This window comes from Tachyglossus aculeatus, chromosome 21 (assembly GCF_015852505.1).
Source record: "Tachyglossus aculeatus isolate mTacAcu1 chromosome 21, mTacAcu1.pri, whole genome shotgun sequence".
Taxonomy (NCBI): Eukaryota; Metazoa; Chordata; class Mammalia; order Monotremata; family Tachyglossidae; genus Tachyglossus; species Tachyglossus aculeatus.
Window position 1 is genome coordinate 83,680,388 of NC_052086.1, and position 6,009 is coordinate 83,686,396.

General features: G+C 45.7%; 1 pseudogene; it reads right to left on the bottom strand.

The window, feature by feature from the left end:
- Positions 1-2,562: 2,562 nt before the first annotated feature.
- On the bottom strand, positions 2,563-5,546 carry LOC119942180 (annotated as a pseudogene).
- Between the last annotated feature and the right edge of the window lie 463 nt (positions 5,547-6,009).

Genomic DNA, 6,009 nt, shown 5'->3' on the forward strand with positions numbered 1-6,009 from the left:
ACTTCATTTCTGTGGGCCTCAGTTATTTCATCTGCAAAATGGGGAGTGAGACTGTAAGCCCCATGGACAGGAACTGTGTCCAACCCGATTTGCTTGTATTCATTCATTCATTCAATCGTATTTATTGAGCGCTTACTGTGTGCAGAGCACTGTACTAAGTGCTTGGGAAGTACAACTCGGCAACATATAGAGAGTGCCAATACCCAACAACGGGCACATGATTAACAAAATAAATAGAATAGTAAATGTGTGCAAGTAAAATAAGTAGAGTGATAAATCTTGTACAAATATATATACAAGTGCTGTGGGGAGGGGAAGGAAGTAGGGCGGGGGGATGGGGAGGAGGAGAGGAAAAAGGGGGCTCAGTCTGGGAAGGCCTCTTGGAGGAGGTGAGCTCTCAGTAGGGCTTTGAAGGAAGGAAGAGAGATAGCTTGGTGGATGTGTGGACGGAGGGCATTCCAGGCCAGGGGAAGGACATGGGCCAGGGGTCGATGATGGGACAGGTGAGAACGAGGTACAGTGAGGAGGTTAATGGCAGAGGAGTGGGGGGTGCAGGCTGGGCTGTAGAAGGAGAAAACAGAGGTGAGGTCGGACGGGGCGAGGTGATGGAGAGCCTTGAAGCCGAGAGTGAGGAGTTTTTGCTTGATTCCTGGGTTGACAGGCAGCCACTGGAGAATTTTGAGGAGAGGAATAACATTCCAGAGCGTTTCTGCACAAAGATGATCCGGGCAGCAGAGTGGGGAGAGACAGGAGGATGGGAGAACAGAGAGGAGGCTGACGTAGTAATCCAGTTGGGATAGGATGAGAGATTGAACCAGCAAGGTAGCGGTTTGGATGGAGAGGAAAGGACGGATCTTGGCAAAGTTGTGGAGGTGAGACCAGCAGGTTTTTGTGATAGATTAGATGTGTGGGGTGAACGAGAGAGCGGGGTTGAGGTATCCACCCCAGCCCTTAGTATAGTGCCTAGGACATACTAAGTGCTTAACTATCTACATGTTTTGTTTTGTTGTCAGGGGAAGAGATGTGGATTTGGGTGTCATCAGCGTAGAGATGATAGTTGAAGCCGTGGGAGCAATTGTGTTCACCAAGGGAGTGAGTGTAGATAGAGAACAGAAGGAGACCAAGAACTGACCTTTGAGGACCCCTACAGTAAGAGGATGGGAGGGGAAGGAGGAGCTCGCGAAGGAGACTGAGAGTGAATGGCCGGAGAGATAAGAAGAGAACCAGGAGAGGACAGAGTCTGTGAAGCCAAGATTGGATGGTGTGTTGAGGAGAAGGGGGTGGTCCACAGTGTCGAAGGCAGCTGAGAGGTCGAGGAGGATTAGGATAGAGTAGGAGTAATTGGATCTCGCAAGAAGGAAATCATTGGTGACCACTGAGAGGGTAGTTTCTGTGGAGTGTAGGGGACGGAACCCAGATTGGAGGGGGTCAAGTAGAGAGTTGGCATTGAGGAATTCGAGGCAGCGGGTATAGACGACTCGTTCTAGGAGTTTGGAAAGGAATGGTAGGAGGGAGATAGGGCGATAATTAGAAGGGGAGGTGGTGTCAACTGAGGGCTTTTTTAGGATGTGGTAAACTTGCGCATGTTTGAAGGCAGAGGGGAAGGAACCAGTGGAGGGTGAGCGGTTGAAGATGGAAGTTAAGGAAGGGAGGAGGGAAGAGGCGAGATATTTCATAAAATGAGAGGGAATGGGGTCTGAAGCACAGGTGGATGGTGTAGCACTTGAGAGGAGGGAGGAGATCTCACCTGAAGATACTTCTGGGAAGGATGGAATAGTAGCAGAGGGGGTTGAGAGCTGGAGGGTTGGAGAAGGGGGAGGAGTGACTTTGGGGAGCTCAGACCTGTTGGAGTTAATTTTACTAATGAAGTAGGAGGCCAGATCGTTGGGGGTGAGGGATGGAGGAAGAGGAGAAGGAAGGAGCCTGAGAAGGGAGTTAAATGTATGGAAGAGCTGACGGCGATGATGGGCATGGGTGTCAGTAAGGGAGGAGAAATAGTTTTACCTGGCAGAGGTGAGGGCAGAGTTAAGGTAGGAAAGGATAAACTTGAAGTGAACAAGCTTGGCTTGGTGTTTAGACTTTCACCAGCAGCGTTCAGCAGCTCGAGCATAAGAGCGAGGGAGGCAGACAGTGGCAGTGATCCAAGGCTGTGGGTTAGTGGTACAAGAGTGGTGAAGGGAAAGGGGAGCGAGCGAGTTGAGATGAATAGAAAGGGTAGTGTTGAGAGAAGTAATCTGGTCATCAAGATTGGGTAGAAAGGAAAGGGAGACGAGGTAGGGTGTGATGCGCTGAGAAAGGTGGATGGGGGTCGAGAGAACGGAGGTCTCTGTGAGGTAGTAATATAGATTTACAAGGGAGAAGAGTGTGAATGAGGAGACAGGTGCGAAGGTTATGATCAGAGAGAGGGATTACAGAGTTGGTGAGGGTCAAGATAGTGCAGCGGTAGGAGATGATGAGGTCGAGGGTGTGACCAAGTTGGTGAGTGGGTGAGATGGGGTGGAGTAGGAGGCTGGCAGCGTCAAGGAGAGATAGAAAGTGTATGATGTGATGTAGACATCTGTTTCACCTCAGTGATTTTCCATCCAGACACGGCTTCCAACACCACACCTTTCTCATGGCCGTTTTCATCTCTCCGTTCCTCAGAGTGTAGATGAGGGGGTTGAACATGGGGGCGATGATGGTGTATAACAGAGCAAACACCTTATCCTCGGGGAAGGTCTGGGCTGGGTGGAGGTAAATGAATATGGAGGGCAAGAAAAACCATGCCACCACGGTGATGTGGGAAGCGCAGGTGGAGAGGGCTTTGCAATTTCCTTGCGAAGAACGGGTCCTCAGATTGGCTAAAATGGTGATATAAGAGAAGACCAAGACTGCAAAAGGAATCACCACAATTGTCCCTGTATTGGAGAGGACTGAAAATCCAATCAAGTCACTATCTGTGCAGGCTAGTTCCAGAAGAGGGTAAACATCGCAGAAATAGTGATCAATCTTATTAGGGCCACAGAAGGGCAAAAATATGACAAGGAACCACTGGACCGAGGAATGGAGAAGTACTCCTCCCCAGCACACTGCAGTCATTGTGGCACAATGCTGCTTGCTCATGATAACCACGTAGTGTAAGGGTTTGCAGATGGCAACATAGCGATCGTGGCCATCTCCACAAGGATCAAGATCTCCACCCAACCAAATAAGGGCAATGTGAAGAGTTGCATCATGCAGTGGCTAAAAGAGATGGTTTTCCTCTTAGATAGCAAATCTATGACCAGTTTGGGAGTCACTGTGGAAGTGTAGCAGATGTCCATGAGGGACAAGTGACAGAGGAAGAAGTACATGAGCTGTTTGATGAGGGAACTGCCTCTGATGATGATGAGAATGAAGAAATTCCCTAAGAGGATTGTAATGTACAGGAGAGGAACAGCCCAAAGCAAAATATCTGCAAATTTCTGTCACTGGACAGTCCCAAGAGAACAAATCCTGTGACGTTCCTATTTTCCATCCTGAGAATGAGGAATATTTCCCTGAAATGATTGCAAAATGAAACATAGTAAATGATATTTAGAAAATTTCGGTGACCTGATCATTGGACTTATAACTGAACATCACTTACAATACTGTTTCATTGTAAATGAGAGCGCTGCAAGATACACTTTATATATTTTCTGGATAAACATCCCTTTCATTTCTAGTGAGATGATTAAAAAATATATTTTCATTCATTGAGCTCACCATGTGCCAGGCATTGTGTTAAGTACCAGAATACAGGCTAATCAGATAGAAACAGTCCTTCTTCCTTATAGGACTCACCATCCAAGAAGAAGGGAGAGGGAAAATTTTATCCCCATTTTGCAATGGAGAAAACTGAGGCACAAGAGAAGCCACCTGGCCTAATGAGAAGAGCACAGGCCTGGGAGTCACAAGATTTGGGTTCTAATTCCAGCTCTCCCACCTGCCTGCTGTTTGACCTTGACCAACTCATTGAACATCTCTGTACCTCAGTTTCCCTATCTGTAAAATGGGGATTAAATTCTACTTCCCTCCTACTTAGACTCAGTGGCCCCATTTTTTCAGTGTTATTTGTTAAGAGTTTATTATGTGCCAGACACTGTTCTAAGCACTGTGACAGGTACAAGCTAATCAGGTTGGACAGACTCTGTGTCCCATATGTTGACATGTTGAAGCAGCCTGGCGTAGTGGAAAAAGGCCGGGGTTGGGAGTCACAGGTCGTGGGTTCTCATCCCAGCTCCGCTACCTGTGAGCTGTGTGACTTTGGACACGTCGCTTAATGTTTCTGTGCCTCAGTTGCCTCATCTGTAAAATAGGAATTAAGACTGTGAGCCACACATGGTACAACCTGATTACTCAGTATCTACCCCAGTGTTTAGAATAGTTCTTGGCACATAATAAGATAAGTGCTTAACAAATACTACTATTATTATTATTATTATGTTATGTGATTTTCCCGAGGTCAAGCAGTGGACAAGTGATGGAGCAAAGGATTAGAACCTTGGCCCTTCTGTCTCCCAGAACCATGCTTTATCCAGCAGGTCACACTGCTTGTCTGTACTGATTATCTTTTATGTAACCTAATAGTACAGTGCTTAGCACATACTAGTTAACAGATATCATAATAAAAATAATGACAAAAATAATTATCCTGAATTTATTCCTGTGTATAACACAGAGTAAATGCTTAACAAATACCATAACTATTATAAAACAAGCAATCAATCCTATTTATTGAGGGCTTATTACGTGCAGAGTACTGTACTAAGCACATTGGAGCGTACAATAAAACAAAGTTGATACACACATTTCCTGCCCAATTACTGTAAAGAGATTGAGTGGCTTGTTCAATATCACCCGGCAGTACAGGAGCAGAGCAGGAACTAATAATAAGAATAATAACAATAATAATTATGGTACTTGTTAAGCACTTACTATGTTCCAAGCACTGTTCTAAGCTCTGGGGCAAATACAAGTTTATGAGGTTGGACATAGTCTCTGTCCCACAGGCGGTTCGCACTCTTAATCCCCATTTTACAGATGAGGTACCTGAGAAATAGAGAGGGAAGTGACTTGTTCAAGGTCACTGAGCAGCCATGTGGTGGAGCTGGGATCAGAACCCAGGTTGTTCTGACTCCCAGGCCTGTGCTGTATCTATTAGGCTATGCTGCTTCCCATATCCAGGTCTCTCACTCTCAGTCCTATCATTTTTCCATTGGACGATAGTGCCCAGCTGTAAATATATTCTAGACATCATATCGGTCGCATGAGGATGTTTCAAAATTCTAACAATCTGATTTCCTTTTTCTAATAAATCCCACTTTCCTTTGAATACATGCCTTATTGTGGCAGTAGAGTTTGTGTATGCTGATGAAGCTTTGAACTTAGAGCAAGAGAACAATTCTCTTATCAGGCTTACCCATAATGGTAAGGTCTAAGCCAGAACATCAGACAAAATTGATTCACCTGTGCTGGGCAGCAGCAGCACCAGAAAGAAGGCAATAGAAAAGGAGTTCCCATATCTTTGACCCAGAAAACTCCATGCACTACATACCAGAACAAGTACAGAAGAAAATGGATGTTCTGGAAAGATGGGTCCAAGGAGTCACCATGGGTCAGAAATGACTCAAAGGCATTCGACAACAACCATAAAGCCCATTAGCCACAGGATTCCTTTAAAGACCACCTGATTAGAAACAAGAAATCACATGAGGGTGTTATTCAGATATTTTTTAAACAGTCTTCTGCAAACCCTTACACTGTATGGTCATCTTGAATGCACAGCAATGTGTCACAGTGGTTGCAGTGTGCTGGGGAGGAGCATTTCTCCATTCCTCGGTCCAGTGGTTACTTGTCATTTTTTTCCCCTTCTACTGCTCTAATAAGATTGATCACTATTTTGCGATGTTTACCCTCTCCTGGAACTGGCTTGCTCAGATACTTACGTGCCTGGGTTTTTAGTCCTCGCCAATACAGGGACAGTAGTGCCAGTTTCTTTTGCAATCT